At 38.8% G+C, this 22,626-nt stretch overlaps 1 pseudogene; it reads right to left on the reverse strand.

Moving 5' to 3' along the window:
- Positions 1 to 341: 341 nt before the first annotated feature.
- Positions 342 to 20,312, reverse strand: LOC118987175 (nucleophosmin-like; annotated as a pseudogene).
- Between the last annotated feature and the right edge of the window lie 2,314 nt (positions 20,313 to 22,626).

Here is a 22,626-nt window from a genome sequence, read left to right on the forward strand (position 1 = left end):
CTGGTTATAGAAATACCTTTTTTTTACTTTATTAAAATACTGAATTTATTTCACATGTATATATCTGTCTCCCCATTATTTTAATCTATCTGACCACCACTACTAGTATGTTCTATCATAACATTCCTTACATACTTAAAACCAAGCAAAGGGTGGATTTCCATATTTAAAAACTAAACAGGCATTTTGACAACACATTCTTGGCAATGGAACCTGGAAAACATTTATGAGACACAGTAGGAAAAGTTCTCACTCTGCATTATAAAAAGGACAGCCAGATATCAACTGTTACAGAAATAAAATAGGATGGAAAATTTTAACAAACTGATTAAACTATTTTCTTAAAGAGACTTCCTCACTTGCCAGAAATCTTGAATAGCCTTCTGGTCAGTCATCCGAAAGCAATTCTTCACATAATTGATGAACTTGGCTTCCACTTTGGGAAGTGAACCACCTTTTTCTATATTTGCTTGTATTTTTGCTTTAATGTCTTCTACAGAACTAGGTCCTTTAGGTGTTTTAGGAATTTTTTCCTGCTTTTTGAAGGATTCTTGACCTTTTGATCTTGGCATTGATGGTTTTGAGTCTTTTCCATTCTGGTTTGATTTCTGTACATTTTTGGCTGGAGTGTCTCATGTAGATTTTACTGGAGCCTTTTCTTCAACTTCCTCATCCTCAAAATCATCATCACCATCTTCATCATCTTCATGGGCAGCAAGTTTTACTTTTATCTGTGGGAACTTGTTACCACTTCCAGGACAGAATGCTTCCCAGACATACTTAGGAGTTTCATGTCCTCCTCCTCTTCATCTTCTGACTCTGCATCTTCCTCCACAGCTACTAAGTACTGTCCACTTATATGCTCAGGCCCTGAACTACACTTCAACTGTAAGACCACAGGTGGTGTTATTTCAAAGCCACCAAGGGAAAACATTGGCTGTAGGACAGTTTTAAAGTTGTCAGTGTTACTTTAATTGGCCTGCCTTCATAATTAGTTGCCCCTGCTTTAACAATGTGTGAGTCATACTTTGCACCAGCCCCTAAACTGACCTTTTGTAAAGGTAATTTTTGCTCATTTTCATCACTATCTACATTAAAGTGTACTCCTTTTCAGCTTTGAGTTCACAACCAAAAAGAGTTCTGGGTCCTCAGAAGGCTCATATCCATGTCCATAGAATCTCCTATGGTGTGGTGGCACCCACTTAGGTGGGAGAGAAGGCAGACAGAGATAACATGACTTCTGTTCCACAGAACAGATACACAGGATGGAATTGCACCTGGGCTATTGTTTTTTACACATTGATTTGTATCCTGTAACTTTGGTAGGCATGTTCATTAGTTATAGATGCTTTCTGGGCATTCTAAGTATTTTCTACTTGTAATACCATGTCATACTCAAATAGAGATGGTTTAACTATATTCACTCTATGATATAATGAAAATAAATACTTGGCCTTTGTCTCCAGTTTCTAACACAGAGCTCCTAAGACCTTTGTAATTTCATGAGTGATCAAAGTGTCTTTTGTATGCTGATGGGATGACTGCTTCTGTATGAGGACTGGTTGTCAGAAAGATAAAGGCATGATAAGAGGATTGAAATTTTCAGCCCATCTCCTGATTTCCAAGGAGAGAGGGACTGGAGATTGAGTCAATCACCAATGGCCAATGATTTAATCAATGACATCTATATAATTGAATCTCTAATAACCACTAAATGATTGGGTTTGGGAGCTTCTGCATTGGTGAACACATCAAGGTGCTGATAAGGTGACAGAGAGAGCATGGAAGCTCTGAGCCTTTTTCCTTATAAAATGGCTTTCTGGCTTGTATCCCATATAATAAATCAGTAACAGTGAGTACAGCACTTTCCTGAGGCTGAAGAGCAAGTGGCAGGGAATAGTCTTGTGGTCTTGTGGAACTGATCCCTTAACCTGGGGAGTGATGAAAGTTGGAGAATTGGTTGATGTGAAAAAAACACACCACACATTTGGTATCAAACATGTTGTGGGTAAGAACAGCTCAGATTTTACAATCTGGGTGCTTCTCATTAATTTTTCTTTTCTGAATGCCCTCATTAAAACCACCATTTTATTGTCTGCTGTTTCTTCTTCCCAAGCCACATTCTTCTTCCAAGTCTTTGTGGCACTGGATCCTGCATAATTTTCAGGTATCAGCTCAATTTTTCTACTTAGAGAAGACTATCTCATTTCTGCAATGTTTTTTGTTCCTGTTCAAACTCCAGTTACTGTCTATTCCATTAACTTTTATAAGCTTCACAGTATGTATTAATATTTTAATTTATTTTATTTAATTTGTCTAATTACCTTTGATAGGGGACTCAAGAGTTGGAAAAATTTACTTTAAATAGTTATAAGCCTAGTAGGTAATGTGTATGTGAAAGCTATTGTTTCAGGAACTGCAGATAAGGCCCACCACTCCTAGGAGAGACAGCTGGCCCCATGTGGCACAGCTAAAGGCCACCACCTGCAGAACAAGTGGAAATATCCAGGCCATTGTGCTTCATGGAGAGACAGACAACTGACATACCTGGGGGAAGAGCTAACAGCCCAGGACAAGAATGCTGTAGTTTTCTTTTATCTCATTTTCCCTGAATTTCAAAACCACTCAGCATACCTTATATATTCCTGTTCCTGTTATAAAAAGGCTGGCTTGAGAGAAAATGTAAGATATCTGTTAGGATATGAACCAGCTCAGATTGCCAGCCATCTGAGTAAAACACCCATAAATATTCAATCCCTGTCTCTGCTTATTGGGTTCGGTATGTGACAGGCAGCACAAACTGCATTTTTTTCCCAGTTTCATATTTCCACAGTTAGTGGTTAGAATCTAAGATAGATGTGAACTGATGCCTTTTCTGACTTTCTCAATGTTGTGTCCCTCAGGCTTACAGCAGTGACTTATAGACATTAAGTAGATATTTGCTGAGCAATTTCATGGATTAATCAATTAATCAATTAATCAAATATTAGTGTGTATTTGAAGTACAGATTTGAAATGAGAGTGACAGAAATAGAACATCATTTAATCCTAAAAGGGTTGTAGGTATATCTGGTATTTTGTTTTTCTCAGCAATGCCCCTCCCCATTGTAGAGGCCAGCCTTATCCAGTTTCCTAGGTAATTGTTAAAATGATATCTACACATACTACGATATTTTAAAAGGTTGAGAAATTAGGTAGTAATGCATGCATTACTCTTTATTTATTTATTTATTTATTTATTTAAATTTAATTTAATTATTGCTCAAGTACAGTTTTCTGTCTTTTACTCCCATCCCAGTGCACCCCCCCAGGCCTCCCCACCTCCTTCCCATTTGCACTCCCCTTAGATTTTGTCCATGTGTCCTTTATACTTGTTCCTGTGAATCCTTCCCCCTTTCCCCTGAAATTCCCTCCCCTCTCCCTTTTAGTCCCTGTGAGCCTGATCTCTATTTCAGTGTCTTTGGTTATATCTTGCTTGCTTGTTTGTTTTGTTGTTCAGGTTCATGTTAAAGGTGAGAACACATGGTATGTGTCTTTCACTGACTGGCTTATTTCACACAGCATAATGCTTTCCAGTTCCATCCATGCTGTTGCAAAGGGTAGGAGATCCTTCTTTCTTTCTGCTGCATAGAATTCCATTGTGTATATGTACCATAGTTTTTTTGATCCATTCATTTACTGATGGGCACCTAGGTTGCTTCCAACTCTTGGCTATTGTAAATTGTGCCGCTATGAACATTGGAGTGCATAGGTTCTTTTGGATTGGTGTTTTAGGGTTCTTAAGATATAATCCTAGCAGTGGAATTGCTGAGTCAAAAGGCAGGTTCATTTTTAGTTTTCTGACAAAATTTCATACTGTTTTCCACAGTTGTTGTACCAGTATGCAATCCCACCAACAATTGATTAGGGTCCCCTTTTCTCCACAACCTCTCCAACACTTGTTGTTTGTTGCTTCGTTTATGATACTGTAAAGTGTTATCTCATTGTGGTTTTAATTTGCATCTCTCTGACAGGTAGCGATATTGAGCATCTTTTCATGTATCTCTGGATCCTTTGTATGTCCTCCTTGGAGAAATGTCTGTTCAAGTCTTTTTCCCAGTTTTTAATCGGGCTGTTCGTCTTCTTAGAGTGTAGTCATGTAAGTTCTCTATATATTTTGGAGGTTAAACCTTTGCCTGAGGTATCATTGGCAAATGTTTTCCCATACAGTTTGTTCTCTTTTTATTTTAATGCTGTTTTCTTTAGCCATGCAGAAGCTTTTTATTTTGATGAGATCCCATTTGTTTATTCTTTCCTTTATATCCCTTGCTCTAGGGGACATATCAGTAAAAATGTTGCTGTGTGAAATATCTGAGATTTTCCTGCCCAAACACTCCTCTATGACTTTAATGTTGTCACGGCTTATATTTAAGCGTTTTATCCACCTTCAATTTGTTCTGGTGTATGGGGTAAGTTGGTGGCCGAGTTTCATTTTTTTTTTCACATAGCTGTCAAACTCTCCCAACAGCATTTGTTGAAGAGGCTGTTTTTACTTCATTTTATGTTACTGCCCCCTTTGTTGAATATTAATTGTGTAGACACTTCGGTTTATTTCTGAGGTCTCTGTTCTGTTCCATTGGTCTATGTGCCTGTTTTTATGCCAGTACCAGGCTGTTTTGATTACAGTGGCCCTGTGATACAGTTTGGTATCAGGTATTGTGATCCCTCCTACTTTGTTCTTGTTTATCAAAATTTCAGCTGCTATTTGGGGTTGTTTATGGTTCCACATAAATTTTTTAAGTGTTTATTCTATGTCCGTGAAATATGCCATTGGTACTTTAATAGGTATTGCTTTGAATTTGTAAATTGCTTTGGGTAGTATGGACATTTTGATTATGTGAATTCTTCCAATATAACACGGTATATGTTTCCATTTGTTTGTGTCTTCCTCAATTTCTTTCTTCAGTGTTGTGTAGTTTTCTGCATACAGGTCTTTTACCTCCTTGTTTAGGTTTATTCCCAGGTATTTTAGTTTTCTTTTTGCTATATGGAATGGGATTTTTTTATGGTTTACTGCTTCTGCAGTTTCATTCTTGGTATACAACAATGCCTTTGATTTCTGGAGATTGACTTTGTATCCCGCTGTTTTGCCAAATTCAATTTATTAGGTCCAGAAGTTTTTAGGCATAATCTATAATATTTTCTGTCTATACTGTCATGTTGTCTACAAACAATGACAGTTTTTTTTCCTCCTTTCCAAATTGGATACCTTTTATTTCCTTTTATTGTCTGATCACTGTGGCTAAAACTTCCAATACTATATTGAATAGAAGTGGTGAAAGTGATGACCTTGTCTTGTTCCTGATCTTAGTAGAAAAGCTTTTAGTTTTTGCACATTGAGTGTGATGTTGGCTGTAGGTCTCTCATATATGGCCTTTATTATATTAAAGAATGCTTCCTCTATTCCCACTTTGCTGAGTGTTTTTATCATAAATGGGTGTTGTACCTTATCAAAAGTTTTTTCTGCATCTATTGATATGGTCACGTTTTTGTCTTTGCTTTTGTTTATATGATGTGTTACATTTACTAATTTGCGAATATTGAAACATCCTTGTAACCCTGGGATGAAACCCACTTGGTCATGGTGTATGACCTCTTTAATGTATTGTTGGATGCCATTCGCCAATATTTTGTTGAGGATTTTAGCATCTATATTCATCAGTAATATTGGCCTAAAGTTTTCTTTCTTTGTTGTGTCTCTATCTGGTTTTGGAATTAGGATGATGCTGGCTTCATAAAAAGAGTTTGGGAGTCTTCCATCATTTTCATTTTTGGGGAATAATCTGTGAAGAATAGGGGTTAGCTCTTCCTGAAATTCTTTGTAAAATTCTCCTGTGCAACCATCTGGTTCAGGGCTTTTGTGTGATGGGGGTTTTTTGATTACTGGTTCAATTTCATCTGCTGTTACTGGTCTGTTCACGCTTTCTGCTTCTTCTTCATTGAGCTTTGGAAGATTATATTTTTCTAGAAATTTGTCAGTTTCACCTGGGGTTTCAAATTTCTTGGCATATAGTTCATAGTAATTTCTTACAATCCCTTCTATTTCTGTGGTGTCAGTTGTAATCTCTCCTCTATCACTTCTGATTCTGTTTATTTGGGCCCTTTCTCTTTTTTTCTTGATGAGCCTACTTAATGGCTTGTCAATTTTGTTTATCTTTTCAAAAAAACAGCTTCTGGATTCATTGATTTGTAGAATTGTGCTTTTAGTCTCTATGTTATTTATTTTTGCTCGGGTCTTATTTATTTCCTTCCTTCTACTTCCTCTGGGTTTTCTTTGTTGTTGTTCCTTTAGTTCTTGTAGGTGTAGGGTTAGGTTGTTTGTTCGAAATGTTTCTATATCTTTTAGGTAGGCCTGTATTGCTATGAACTTCCCTCTGAGGACTGCCTTCACTGTGTCCCACAAGTTTTGGGTTGTTGTGAGTCCATTTTCATTTGTTTCCAGGGACTTTTTGATTTCATCCCTAATTTCATCTTTGACCCATTCATTGTTTAATAGCATGCCATTCAATCTTAATAATTTTGCGTGTTTTGTGTCTTTTTCTTTGGGGCTGGTTTTCAGTTTTAGTCCCTTGTGCTAGGAGAAAATGTTTGGTATCATTTCAATTTTCTTGGGTTTACTGAGGCTTTTTTGTGTCCTATCATGCGGTCTATCTTTGAAAATGTTCCATGTGCATTTGAAAAGAATGTGTATTTAGCTTCTTTGGGATGAAGGGCTCTATATATATCAGTTAAGTCCATTTCATCTAGGGCATTATTCAATGCCACAACATCTTTGTTGATATTTTGCTTGGAAGATCTGTCCATTTTTGACAGTCGGGTGTTAAAATCCCCGACTATAATTGTGTTGCTGTCAATATCTTTCTGGAAGTCCTCTAAGATTTTCTCTATATATTTGGGTCCTCCTATGTTAGGTGCATATATATTTATGATGTTAATGTCTTCTTGGTGAATTCTTCCCTTGAATATTATGCATTGACCTTCTGCATCTCTCTTTATGGCCCTTTTTTTTGAAGTCTATTTTGTGTGATATGAGCATTGCTACCCCAGCTTTTTTCCCCTTTCCGTTTGCTTGGAAAATTTGTTTCCAGCTCTTCACTTTTAGACTGTGTAGATCTTTTGTCCTGATGTAGGTCTCTTGTAGGCAGCATATGTGTGGGTCATGCTTTCTTATCCATTCAGCTATTCCATGTCTTTTGATTGGAGCATTTAATCCATTTACATTTAAGGTTATTATTGATAGGTACTTATTCATTGCCATTTTTTTACCTGTGTGATTCTCTGTCTTTCTTATTTTTTTCCTTTCTTTAAACCAGTCCTCTTAGCATTTCTTACAGAGCTGATTTGGTGGAGGCATATTCTTTTAGACTTCTTTTGTCTTGGAAGCTCTTTATTTGGCCTTCTATCTTGATTGGGAGACTTGCTTGGTAAGGTAGCCTTGGTTGCAGGCCTGTGGTTCTCATTACCTGGAATATTTCTTGCCATTCTCTTCTTGCTTGGAGTGTTTCCATTGAGAAATCAGCAGCTAACCTTATTGGGGCTCCCTTGTATGTTACTTCCTTTTTATCCCTTGCTGCCTTTAAGATTCTCTCTATATCTTGGAATTCTGCCATTTTAATGATGATGTGTCTTGAGGTGGGCCTCTTTGGGTTCCTCTGGAATGGGACTCTCTGTGATTCCTGGATTTGTGTGACTTTTTCTCTCATAAAATTAGGGAAGTTTTCCATCATTACTTTTCCAAATAAGTTTTTTATCTTTTCTTTTTCTCCTTCTGGTATCCCTATTATTCGGATATTATTATGTTTCATATTGTCTTGCATTTCATTTAATCCTTCTTCATTCATTTTGAGTCTCTTTTCCTTTTCTTGCTCTTTCTCCAAGTTTTTTTCTAGTTTGTCCTTCAACTCGCTGTTTGAATCTTCTGCCTCATCGATCCTGCTTTTGAGTCCTGCTACTGTGTTCTTCAGTTCCAAAATTGTATTTTTCATTTCCTCTTGGCCTTTCCTGATAGTTTCTATTTCCTTTTTCATGTTGATGTAGTTTGCAGTGAGTTCATTGTAGCTGTCCTGTAGTTTCTGGCAGTTCACTGTGAGCTCTTTGAAATTCCTGATATCCAGTGCTTTGAATTCAGTATCTGATAGTTGACTTGCCTTTATTTCATCTAACATTCTTTCTGAGGCTTCTTTCTTTCTTTTCATGTGGGGATTGTTTCTTTGTCTTCCCATTGTTTGTGAGACTCTTCTTGTTAGCCTCAGCTTCTTAGATTTTCCTGTTCTGACTCCTTGGGTTTATAGTATATACTTTTCTGGTAGAATACCTGTCAAATTCAGTGCTACAGTCTCCTTTTGTTATCCTGGTGTTCTCCACTTCCACTTACTCCTTTCTTTGTGCATGTGTGATCTTTTGGAGGGTGAGGCAAAATGGTTTATGACAGCAGAAGAGTATTTTATGATATTTACAGTCACAGCCAGTAGAGAAGAGATAGAAGATCTTTAGGCCAGTATAGTGTTAATTGTAATCTACAACCCTACTTACCACTTTTAAGAAAGTATGGACAAAAAATAAGTCTCTTGTTAGGGAGGGAAGGCTTGTGAGTTGGGTCTAGAAAGCAGTGAGGTTGCGGGTGGTCAGATTCCGAGGTATGGTGAGAGTAAAGTATACTAAATAGGTCTAGTGTGTGAGGGAATTGAGTTAATCACTACAGTAATGGAGTTCAGGAAACTGTGAAGTGGGCTAAGATCTGGCATATGTGTTGTGAAGTATTTACAGTTGTGTAGAACAGCTATTATTTACAAGAATATTAGAGCAACAGTCATATGAAAGACTCTATGTGATCTGGATAACATGAATAGGGGGTATAGAACTTTGGGTAGCGTGCTAAAGGAAAACAAGTGGCATGAAGTATAGAAAATTATCAATACACTGTGGAGGAAAGAACAAGGGAAACCTGTCAAATGATAAAATATATACCAGCCAAGGCAAGGAAGCCTACACAGAAAGAGGTGAAATACAAGATACTATTAAAATATAAAAGAAGTGAGAATAATGAAAAAATTATAATAATAAAAATATGCAGCAACTTGTGACTGCTCTGCTATAGAAAAGTGAAATTTGTCTCTCTGTCTCTACTATTGGGATGCCCCCTCTTTCAGTCTAACTCTGGTCTTTTTGCAGTTCCAAGTTGTTTTTGTCACTTGTGGGTAAAAGAAAAAAAAGGCAGTAGAATGGAGGAAAAAGAAGTAAGTTTGGAAAGAAAGGAAGAAGGAATAAAACAGGAAAGAAAAGAAAGGAAATGTATTGAAAGATAGAACAATAATAAAATTAAAAAGATAAAAGATTACTTAAAAATAAAAATAAAAATCTCTTGTTGGTTTGAAACTGGCCAAACCGGTTTTCCTGACTGCACCAGGCTGAGGGGAAATTCATGTGGTCTTTCTCCCAGCACTCTTCCAAGAGCTAACCTGGAGCCTCTCCCCAGTGTCCCAAGAAGGGGATCTAGGTCCTCTTCAGAGCACTTTCCACAGGGGTCCTCGCTGTGGACTAGGGTGTGGGCGAGCGCACCAACCAGGCTGCCTGGGTCCCTCGAAATCTGGCAAGTACCTTCCCAGTTCTGTGGGGGAACTCAAGTGCTTCTGCCCAATCTCTGGATTACTGCCAGGCTGGGTGGGGAGCAGACCAAGTGGCTGTTTGCCAGAGAATCCTTCAGTTTCCTTTCCAAAAAATTTCTCCTTAAGAAAGCCTGCCTCTCAGCACAGCCTAATCCCCCAGCCAGACTGGTGACTATCTGAGTCAGAGCCCAACACTATGCCTCTCAGTTCTTCAGAGCTGGCGACCAGAGTCCCTGGTTGATAATGGCCCTTTGTCCTTATCACTCTCTCTATAAACTCAAGCAAGCCGGTCTCTCCCCGGTGTTGCCCAACCTCACTTGGCCATGGAGGAAGGGAGCTGATGACCCAGCTCTCTCCCAAGGACCCTTCAGCAGGACCAGGGCTCCCAAAGAGTCTGTGGTAGATGCACTGGGTGCCAGGAGCTGGGTGCTTGCTGAGGCAGCTGCTGCTCTTGTGTTTGCTCTGGTCCCTGAGTCCATACTGTCCTGCAGCTGTTTCCTTACCATCTGGTTTTTCAGTGTCCATTACAATTTCTGGTCTCTTATTTTCATATATGCTGGGGAACTGTTGGCTATTTGCGCTGTTCCTCCATAGATTGGCCAGGATTTTCTCCCATGTGTATGGGGAAATGTAATCTGCTCCCTCCTACTCCATCACCATCTTCCCTCCCTATTGCATTATTCTTATTTCTTCATTTTTTGTTGCTTTAACTGATAGATACTTTCATCCACCTAGGTGGAAACCTTGGAGAGGCTGAGTAATGACCATAGGAAAGAAGCCCAAACAGTAGTTTAAAGGCAAGAATTACCTTCATTGCAATACATTCTCCATGCCTGTAAAGAAAATAAATTGTGTGCGGGTGTATGTGGGAATGGCTGTGTATATACACTCAATGAGCTATTATTCAAAAACATCTTTGCCTAAATGCTGTGGAATGATCTTAAATCCTAGAGTAGTAGCTCAACTGTTTGCAATTGACACTTCCTGTTTGCTAAACCAAAGCCTTGGATAGACAGTCCTGTCAGTACCCTAGAGCATATTCTTTTCAGCAAATCATTGTTTCTACAAATCTTGAGTAACAGTACAAAAGAAATTCTTTTCCTGGCTGATATGCAGCCACCTGAAGAAGTAACTGGAATAGATAGCAAACCAAGGTGAGGAGGAGAAGGGATGCATATCCCATCCACGGACTCAGCAGTCCTTGAAATTCTATGTATCTTTTCCATTATCTGAGAAGAAAGACTGAAACTGTGCTTTTATCCCAAGGTCTAAAAGGCTGAAAGAGGTCCATAGTGCCTAAAGGAAGAAGCACATTAATACCTTTGGCTATTCACTTCCCTCTCCTGGAAAGCTAGCACCACCTTTACCTGTCAATCAATATGTAAATTATCCCCCCTCACCTGTCCACCCCCACAACTATGTAAGTCCTCAGAACAGAGGGCTTGGTGGGCTTGGTGCTTTCTGCTCTCTGGATAGTTGCCCAGGCCTCCTGACCTCAGGCCAGCTGGCCTCAGGCCACACACACCCTGGCCACCCCAGCCCTTACCACCCTTGCACTTGCCACACTGCCCTTTGGCCACCCTTACCTTCACGACCCTTAGCCTGCTTCACCCTGAACCTATGCCTTTTAGCTCCTAACCCTACCTTACCTAGACCCACGCTCTTCCATGTGAATGGATCACCAATAAACCCTGCTTACACACTAGTAGATTTGCTGATCTCTAATTCTTTACTGCATTGGTGAGAAGAACTGAATTTCTGGGAGTTTCTGCATTAACATAAACACCTGCCAGACAGATGGCTCTGCTTTAGACAAGCTGTCCAGGATGAAGACCTGGTGTCCAGGGTCAGAGATCACACTGGAAATAGTGGTTCAAAGGAAAAGTCAGCTAGGAATGTGAAGGGACACCTCACAATAGGCCAAAATCAAAAGCCATACAAAATGCTCCTGCAAGTTTGTGGTGCTAATGCTTGGGTTTACAGACAAAAAAAAAAAAAAAAAAAAAAAAAAAAACTGGTTGTGTATCCTTGCACTTTCATTACCCATTTGGAGTCCGATGTCTCCTCATTTCTCAATCTATGCAATCAGGGCTTAGCAATATCTGTGATTCCCAATATAGCAATTCTAGGCCATGTGTGGCTATTGATAATTTGAAATTATCTTGGCCCAAATTCCAATGAACTTAACTCTACGACAAACACCAAGTTCTGAACACATAAATAAACATGCACACACACAAAATTACAAAATACTTCAATCATTTTATATTGATTTCATGCTGAAATTACAAAATTTTGGAAGGATTATTAAAATTAAGTGTATCTATTTTCATTTTTTTAAGATTTTATTTATTTATCTTAGAGGGGAAGGGAAGGAGAGAGAGAGAGAGAGAGAAATATCAATGTATGGTTGCCTCTCTCATTCGTCCCCTGCCAGGAACCAGGAACTGGCCTGCAACACAGGCATGTGCCCTGACTGGGAATTGAATCGCGATCGTGTGGTTCACAGGCCCGCATTCAATCCACTGAGCTACACCAGCCAGGGCTTATTTTCATTTTTTAATGTGGATACTACAAAAATATTTCTAGGGGGAGGAGGATAAGCAGAGAAAGAAGGGGAAGGGTCTAGTTGAAGAACCCATGGATATGGACAACAAGGTGGGGATTGACTATGGGAGCAGGGGGTAAGGAGGAGGGGTCAGAAGAGACTCACATTGAGGAAAAATTGGGACAACTATAATAGAACAAAAATAAAATAAATATATTCATAGCACATGAAAAAAGTTATTTCTCATAAAGAACACTTGACTGTATGGTCTCTAATAATCTTTTCATTTTCACTGTTGTTTTTAGAAAGAAAAGAAGGAAGGAAGGGAGGAAGGAAGGAAGGAAGGAAGGAAGAGGGAAAGACAGAGGGATAAATCAATTTTCTTTTATGGAGATAATATTTTATTAACTTTTTATGTTTCTTTTAAAGTATATTTTATTGCTTATGCTATTGCAGTTGTCCCAATTTTGTCTCCCCTTCATCCTCCTCCACCCTGCACCCCTACACCCTCTAGCATTGCCCCCACTTTAGTTCATGTCCATGGATTGTACATATAAGGTTTTGGCTTCTCTATTCCCTATACTATGCTTAAACTCCCCCTTGTCTATTTTATGCCTACCAATTATGCTTCTTATTACTTGTACCATCCCCTGCCCATTATCCCCATTCCCTCCCCACTGATAACCCTCCATGTGATCTCCATTTCTGTAATTCTGTTCCTGTTCTAGCTTGCTTAGTTTTCGTTCTCGTTGTTTAGGTTCAGTTGTCGATAGTTATGAGTTTGTTGTCATTTGACTGTTCATACTTTTTGGCATTCTTCTATTTTCTAAGTGAGCCCCTTTAACATTTTATATAATAATGGCTTGGTAATGTTGAACTCCTTTAACTTGACCTTATCTGGGGAGCACTTTATCTGCCCTTCTATTCTAAATGGTAGCTTTGCTGGATAGGGTCATCTTGGATGTAGGTCCTTGACTTTCATGACTTCACATACTTCTTTCCAGCCCCCTCTTGCCTGTAAGGTTTCTTTTGAGAAATCAGATGATAGTCTTATGGGCACTCCTTTGTAGGTAAGTCTCGTCTTTTCTCTTGTTGCTTTTAAGATTCTCTCCTTATCCTTAATCTTGGGTAACTTAATTATGATGTGCATTAGTGTGTGCTTCCTTGGGCCCATATTCTTTGGGACTCACTGAGCTTCCTGGACTTCATGGAAGTCTATTTCATTTGCCATATTGGGGAAGTTTTCCTTCATTATTTGTTCAAATAAATTTTCAATTTCTTGCTCTTTGCCTTCTGCTTCTGGCATCCATATTATTCAGATGTTGGCATGCTTAAAGTTGTCCTAGAGGTTCCTAAGCCTCTACTCATTTTTTTGAATTCTTGTTTCTTCATTCTGTTCTAGTCGGATGTTTCCTTGTTCCTTTTGTTCCAAATCGTTGATTTGAGTCATGGTTTCCTTCCTTTCACTGTTGGTTCCCTGTATACTTTGCTTTATTTCACTTTGGGTGGCCTTTATTTCTTCCTTCATTTTGCAACCCAGCTCAATCAGTTCTGTGAGCATCCTGATTAACCTTGTTTCAAACTCTGCCTCATATAGGTTGTCTATCTCTTAGGTTGTTGCTTATCTTCTTTTCTGGAGTTTTGATCTGTTCTTTCATTCGGGCCATATTTCTTTGTTTTGTTACACCTGTTTTGTTGTAAGCTAGCTTAGCCTTGGGTATTCACCAGGATGGGGCAACCCTCCTTGTTGCATTGTGGTGCTGTCTGTGAGGGAAGGGTAAGGAATGAAATAATACCACTTGCTTGCTCCTCTCTATTCTTACTTGCCAAGGAACTCTCCTGTGAGACTGGGAGTTTCTCACACCTTCAGAACGTCCACAGTATTTTACAGCTATAGATTTTGAGTCTTTAGTTTCCCCATCAGCCAGCCTTGCCTAGCACCCTGGAGGTCCACCACCTTACCGTGGGACCTCTCTTCCTGGCTGCCAGTCTCTGCCCCTTCTACTCATCCGGATGAGTGTTTCTTTAACTCCTTGGTCGTTGGAGTTCCACACAGTTTGTTTTCTTACAGTTCTGGTTATTTATTGTGTGGTTTGCAGGCCCACGCACAATCCACTGAGCTATACCAGCCAGGGCTGGTTATTTATTGTTTTTAAATTGGTTGCTATCTTTATTTTGGTATGCAAGGAAGGGAAGCATTTGTTCCTATACCTTCATCTTGACAAGAACTTGATATTATTTTATTATGATATGTTTATGTGTATACAATGCATTAATATTTGTCATATTTCTAAATGTAGAACTGGAAAAAAATTCAGAAATGCATATAATCTGTTTTAATAATTGTTTAAACAAAATTGAACTACATTCAGTTTACTACTACAAAATCAGTTTGCATTAAGGAGTGACAACACGGAAAGAAAGAGATTACTCAATTTCTTTAAGGCAGTTTCCTAAGGGAGACTCAGCACCTAGCCTAGAGAAATAGATTAACTCCACCCTTTTCCTGTAGTCCCAGCCTTTATTATATGCCCCTTCTGATGTTAAAATTCTTTTTCTTAAGTGTGATTCTTTTCATATCACTCACCAGCTTAAAAGCACTTAGTAAATCCTTATACTCAGTATAAATTCTTTAACCTAATATAGCATCCCTTATAACTTGGCTTCTGCCTGTTCCAGCTGCCATATCCATGACCACATGTTGGGTTGAACAGTGTGATTCAGTCATACTTTATGCACTTAGTAGCAAGCACTTATTAGTACTTATATTTATGCCACAAGCACTTGTTTTATAATGGTGAAGAGGGCAGACAAGATTTATGTTCTCATGAAGCCTATATTAGAGTTGGGGAGATAATATCAAACAAGTAAACTCACAAATTCTATGAAAGAGAGTAAAGTAAAAGGATCTTATTTAGGAAAGGTAATCAGAGAAAGCCCCTGTAGAAATGTAACTTGTAAACTAAAACATCAAGGTTGAGAAGAGACCAGTTCCTCAAAGACTCAGTGGGAAAAGTTTTCCAGGCAGAACAAAATGTACAAAGACCCTGTAGTAGAAACCCACCAACTCATTATTTAAAACTCAGCTGAAGCATCACTTTCTTCAGGAAGTTTTCTCTGACCTTCTGAACAAGTTTAGGTTAAATGAAAACCTTTGCATTTTTTAAGCTCCTTCTCCAAATGCTCTGTAGTTTACTCCATCATTGTAATTACTACATTGTGCTGAAAATATCTGTTTGCATATCTGTGTGTCTAATTAAACTGACCACTCTGAGAAAGTAGGGGCTTCAGTTTTTGTTCTGTTTCCTCAAGAGAAGTAGCCTATTATTTTACCCTTAGCACATAGACAGTCAATATTTATTAATCTTTTTCTAATGTTGCATTGATATATAATCTAACTCTGAACTCTCTCATAATTACTGAGAAAAATTAGAGTAGATCACCTTTTTGATGACCATATGAATGATTTAGATTGCCTGATGATAAAAAGACTGGAAGTTGCTGTGTATACCTTATTCTCAGGATTATACCTACCCAGCAAAGCTAAAACTAATGACCTGAGCTTTGGGTAAAAGCGAGGATTTGGGGTGGGAGTATGGAGCATGGGATTTGGGGAAAAGAAAAAAAAGAAGTGTTAGAGAGGCTGTTGGGATTTATGTGTTGCAGCAAGGGATGTGGGCAGCAGATTAAAGAAAAGAAGTTGGTTTAGTACCTCTGGCACGGGACCAGAAAAATGTTTTAAAATCCAGAAAAAAAAAACAAACAAACATCTGGGGTGATACCAGGATGTGAGCACATGCAGAGCAGCACCAAAGTTGGTGAATGGACATTTAAATTCTTGCTGCTTTCTCATAGTAGCTATACCAAGTTCCCTCTTGGGCATTTGTGGTCTTAGTAAACCTAGAATTTCTCTTTGCCTTGCTATCTTTTTCTCTTTTCTTTGCCTCCAATCCTGTTGCTCTGATCTCAGCTACTTTGGCACTTTAGCCAGTCTATTACTATTTCTCAGCAAGAACTCCTTTTTATTTTTTAATGTTGTGATACCAGTGCCTGTCTACTAGTAGATCTCAATATGATATATATCACATAATATAAGTAACAGTCACCACTCACTGGGCTTAGTGGGTAAAGGGAACTGACCCACTGAGTTGAGGGAGGTGAAATAAAAGAACAAGAGAGAGATAATGAAAAATAAACTCAAGAAGCTAGAGGATCAGATAAGCTGATTCAGAAGGCAGAAATTTTATTTTAAAATCCTATCTTCCTTTGGCAAATGACTTGGTGATGAGAACATGATAGGTTTGATTATATCCTTAGAGCATTTTATCATAAGGCTTCTTACATAGCACTCACCAAATCCCAAAGCAAATTTTAAAGATAAAAATCTTTTTATATTTCCTGAAACATTGGGTCCTGCAAGCCTTTGGCTCCTCATAATTCCAGTCTTCATGACCTTAGTTCAGCTTTCACTCTTGCCTTTTCTTTGGAGAAGTAAACATGTAGAAAACAGGATCTTCATGGGTTTCTTCTGGTCCACATTCAGAAAGATTATAGTCTATTTCCCTAATACCCCCCAAAAATCAATTACATCTGGATGAAATCACAAAATTGCCGTGCCCAGGTAGGCAAAAAAAAAATGTAGCTTCTCCATATATAAATTTTTTGACTTTCCTAATGAGCAACTCCCTACAGACACACATACACACAGGTCACCACCACCAGCAATACCACCTTATTATCTCCCTATTAAACAGTATAAAAGTATCTCTTTAAGTAATACAGTTTCTACTTGAATGGCTTAGACTGGCATTTAAGTTTATTCTTCCACTGCATGTTTCTTTCCAAGATTAATTTTAGATATATGGGGAAGAGAACTTTACATGACTTGGGAACTGCAAAGACCAGGTAAGGTTTGTTTACCCTCAACCATGTTCCTTGTTTCCCTGACAATATAGCACCTTGCTGTCACCCAATTAAAAATCTCTCTTGTGACCTGTAGCCTCACATTTCAGTTCCCAGTGACCACTTCTACCTTAGTAACTTGTCTACATCTCTGTTTATACATATTACTTAGGCTCTTGAGTTAGGGTTGGCACTCTGGCTCAGCAGATATGCTCTGAAGTACTCAGTTTTAGAACCACTTCACCCCTATTTTTATGTCCTTCTCTTGAAGGACATAAAAATCTCTAGGAAGTATCCTTATTTATTTTATAGTCTAGAGAAAAAAATTGAGAAGTTCTACACGCCTTCTACATCATATGGGAACCATACTTCCTAACCACATTATACAACAATTATTTTTCTGTTGCAACCTCCCTTCAGATTGGGGTGATGTTAGTCTGCAGAACAATTCTCTGAGGAAAACATGTGGCTAAACTTATCTGACTATGGTGTTTCTTTCAAATTATTAAGATATTTATGAATCACATCCTCTCTACTCCCAGATATAGCATTGAAGGTGTTGGGCAAAGACCTTAATGATTATTTTTTCAGATTTTATTGTCCCCCTTTCTCCTACAATTCTACCAGATTAGAAGGGAATGCGTTTTGAGTTTCCCATTTTCTTTATGTCATGATCTCCTTTGTCCTACCATGACACATAGAAAAAGTTTTTAATCTTAAAGACAGAAAATAAGGAACTCAAAAAATAGTTTTTTTTTTCTTAACAAACACTGACTTTCAAGCTGATTATCTTCCTATTTTGATTATTGGAATTTGAATATCAAAACTTCTTTCTCTTCCTATTTTCACAATAACTCTAATTTTGTTCCCCAAACTTAAGACCAAATATTTTGTTTGAGAATGATTTGGAAGCAGGTCCTATACACATTAACAAGCTTCAAAAACATTATCTCAATATTATGTATGTGGATAGGTGACCAGTGCAGAATTTTTTACTATAGCCAAAGAGTAATTGGTCCAACACACTACAACGAGCATGTACTAGCTTGTAAGAACTGATTATGCATATCTCATCCCTACTTTGTGTTCAGTGAAGTCAAACTGGTAATTTGACATCAGCTGTCCTTGTAGTAGTTACACTATAGAAATCAATTAGCAAACACTAAAAACCAGGATTGTTTTTTTCCCCAAGCATCAGTAAACATTTATCAGCACACTACCATATTGGGTATATTACAGAACCAAGTTAATATCCAAATAATGGCTATTACCTATATGTGGATGGCTACCAATTTAAATGCTAATATATGGACCAGAGTCCCCAAAGTGCTGTCCCATCTCCCTAAATTCAAAGACCACTACAAGCAAGCCATCACTGCCAGTGCCATTTTGACAAAAAGTAATAACAAAGTCCATAGGCACATGAGACTCTATGTATAACAATGTGGTAGCATCATTAGTACTACCTCAGAAAATGCAGTTTCTCCAAACTTGCCCCAAAATAGGTACCAAGGGCTTCACCAATATACGTCTTCATAAATCTCCCTAACACATTTTGTTTCTATCATTTAAAAAGAAGCTCAAATTCAAAAAGAGTGCTAAAGATTGACATTGAAAAACAATGGCTACAATGCATTTTTCCAAGATATGTCATGCCATAATTTATATAATATTTTAAGGACACTACCAGTATATGAATACCAGCTAAACATATTTAAAACAGTTTTAAACTTTTGGATTTTATTGTAAAATAGATAAAAAGTCACAATTTGTGCTTTATTTTTAATCCCATGTTATCCCTCTGTTAAAAACTAAAACGTCTGTGGGTCACATAGCCATGGGGCATGATATGATGCTAAGAGCAGAATATTGATAGGTTTTCCAAATTTACTAAGAATGTGTATGTAGCAACAGAAAAAACACTGATCTAGTCACAAAATTAAGGACAGGATCACCTCAGTAGAAATGTTTAGAGTCCATTATATCTCCATTGTACAATAAAGGCAATAAAACATTTATTCTGGAAAATTGCTTTTATTTAATCTTGGTTTTAGAATCTAAATGATCGCCTCTATGTTTATTTTTTGCCATAGAAAATGAATAAAGACACTGAAATATGGAACAGGCTGACAGTGACCTGGGGAAAAGGGGAAGGTTTTGAAGGAATAACTATAAAGGACACATGGACAGAAACAAGAGAGGAAATGGGAGGGATGTGGGGAGGGCTGAGGGGGTGGCCTAGGGTGGGAGTAAAAGGCAGAAAACTGTACTTGAACAATTAAAAATTTTAAAAACCTGATGAAAAATAATTTAATATTATACATAAATCTTTGAATAATTGTATGCAAACATGTAAAAGATTATATAATAAATTATATAAATTTTGCCTGTTGAATCTTCAAGTAGGGTGGAGAGTGGCTCTACATTTGTGGTTGCTTCATTTTCAGGCATATCTGTTATATACTGGGAAAAGGCTTTACATGCCAAATACACTTATACACATTGATAACATTAACTACTAAAAAGAAAATTAAAAATTAGTTTAATTTTTTAAAATGCAACCAGAAACATATGGAAAATGGCAGCAGAGAGGGACGGAGAAACTCCAGTTCTTGCACCCCTGGGAGAAAATCCTCGCAGATTTACTGAAGACCAGAGCAATCAATTCCCCAACCAACAATTCCCCAGCATTTATGAAAATAAGAGACCAGAGACAGTGATGAACCAGACAGCTACAGGTCCGTGGGGTCTCAGGGACGTGAGTAAGGACGGAGGCAGCCAGGACTGCAGCAGCCCTCGGCTGGCGAATAATGGCCCCGGAGCTGCGGCTGCCGCAGCGGTCGGAGCCCAGAGGCTTCCTTCCATCTGTGCCCAGCAACAGGGGCATCTGCCACGGAGAAGTCATCAGGAGCCCAGCAACCCTGAGTAAAGTCAAGGGCAGTGGGATCTGTGGCAGCTGCGGCGGCACAGCAGCCATTGGCTGGAGCTCAAAGATCTCAGAGCCCCGGCTGCCACAGCGGTCCTGGCCGGAAGGCTTCCGCCTTTGCCCAGCAACAGGGGCGTCTGCCACAGAGGACTCACCGGGAGCCCAGCACCTGTGAGTAAAGACAAAAGCAGCAGCAGCAGGGCCAGCTGCCCTAGGCCACACCATAATACCTCAGAGCTGCCGCTGCTGCCTCCTTAGGGGTGTAGAGGCTTCCATCTTCAGCAAGTGCCATGGAAGACTCATAGGGAGCCCAGCATCCAATGGAGCATTGGGCCAGCTGTGCGGTCCTTGGAAGAGCTGGCTCCCTCCCCCACCAGCTAGGCAGGGCTGGGTGGCAGAGACCAGTCTGCCTAGGAGTGCAGGGAGGGTGGCAAAGACAGGGGGCCATGTTCAGTTTCGATTTCTGTGGTCGCCAGCCCACCAGCCTGCCACCCAGGAAATTTGAGAGGAGCATTGTCCTAACCAGTCAGGTTGGGGATGGGGCTGGGCTGAGAAGCACGCTTTCTGTAGAAGTTTTTACTGGAAAGTGGACTGAGGTGTTCTCCTGTGAAGGCAGCTTGACTTCCTTCAACAAGGAAGGAGGTTTTTCTTCTTTTTAAACTTGTTTTCAGTAATCATATATATTTTTAATTTTATTGTTGCTGTATCGTTCAGTACTCTGTTCCTCTCCTTTCTTTTTTCCTGTTTTAGTCCTTCTTCCTTTCACCCCAAACTTATGGCTTTTTCCTCACTTCTCTTGCCCTTTTTGTGTGTGTTTGCTTGTTTATTTGTTGCTTTCTGTACCACTGTAAATACTTCACAACACATCTCTTGGGACTTAGTCCACTTTACAGGTTCCTGAATTCTATTACTGTAGTGATTAACTCTACTTGCTCACACGCTACAGCTATTTACTATTCTATACTCTCAACTTACCTCAAAATATGACCACTAGCAACCTCACTGCTTTCTAGATACAACTCACAAGCCTTCCATCCCCAACAAGAGACTTATCTTTGGTCTACCCTTTCTTAAAAGTGGCAAATTGGGTTGAAGATTACACTTAACATAATATATAGCCTAAATATCTTCTATCTCTTCTCTACCAGCTGTGACTGTAAATATCATAAAGTACTCTCCTGCTGTCATAAACCATTTTGCCTCCCCCTCCGCTGATCACACACACACAAAGAAAGGAGTAGGTGGAAGTAGAGAACATCAAGATACCTGCAGGAGACTGCACCACTGAATTTCACAGGTATTCTACCACAGAACTTCACACCACAGACCCAGGGAGTCAGAACAGATCAATTTAAGAAGCTGAGGCTAACAAGAAGAGTTTCAAAAACAATGGGAAAACAAAGAAATAATGCCCAATGAAAGAAAAGGTGGAAGTCTCAGAAATAATGTCAGATGAAAGAGAGGTAGGTCAGCTATCAGATATTGAATTCAAAGCACTAGCTATCAGGAAATTCAAAGAGCTCACAATGAGCTACCAGAAACTAGAGGGGAGCTACAATGAGCTGTCCGCAAACTAGATCAACATGAAAACAGAAATAGAAACTATCAGCAAAGGACAAGAGGAAATGAAGAATACAATTTTGGAACTGAAGAACACAGTAAAAGGAATGAAAAGCAGGATCGATGAGGCAGAAGATCGGATCAGTGAGTTGGAAAACACAGTGGAAAGAATCTCCCAGAAAGAGCAAGAAAGGGAAAAGAGGCTCAAAAAGAATGAAGATGGACTAAGAGAAATGCAAGATAATATGAAACTTAATAATATCCAAATAATAGGAATACCAAAAGGAGAGGAAGAAGAACAAGGGATAGAAAACCTATTTGAAAGAATAATGATGGAAAATTTTCCTAATTTGATGAGAGAAAAAGTTACACAAATCCAGGAATCACAGAGAGTCCCATTCCAGAGGAACCCAAAGAGGCCCACTTCAAGACACATCAGCATTAAACGGGCAAAATTCCACGACAAAGAGAGAATCTTAAAGGTAGCAAGGGAGAAAAAGGAAGTAACATACAAGGGAGCCCCAATAAGGTGAGCTACTGACTTCTGAATGGAAACACTCCAAGCAAGAAGAGAATGGCAAGAAATATTTCAAGTAATGAGAACCAGAGGCCTACAACCAAGACTACTTTACCCAGCAAGGATCTCAATCAAGATAGAAGGCCAAATGAAGAGCTTCCAAGACAAAAGAAGTCTAAAAGAATATGCCTCCACCAAACCAGCTCTACAACAAATACTAAAAGGACTGCTTTAAGGAAAGGAAGGAAAAGAGAGAGACAGAGAGGAACTGTGGTGCAAAATGGCAATGAATAAGTATCTATCAATAAGAACCTTAAATGTAAATGGAATAAATGGTCCAATCAAAAGACATAGAAAAGCTGAATGGATAAGAAAACAAGACCCACACATATGATGCCTACAGGAGACCCACCTCAGGACAAAAGACCATCACAGAATAAAAGTGAAAGGCTGGAAAAAAATTTTCCAAGCAAATGGACAAGAAAAAAAAAAAGGCCGGGTAGCAATTCTAATATCAGACAAAATAGAC

The sequence above is a fragment of the Sturnira hondurensis genome, unplaced genomic scaffold (genome assembly GCF_014824575.4).
Source record: "Sturnira hondurensis isolate 20B ecotype Veracruz unplaced genomic scaffold, ASM1482457v3 Scaffold0005198, whole genome shotgun sequence".
NCBI lineage: Eukaryota > Metazoa > Chordata > Mammalia > Chiroptera > Phyllostomidae > Sturnira > Sturnira hondurensis.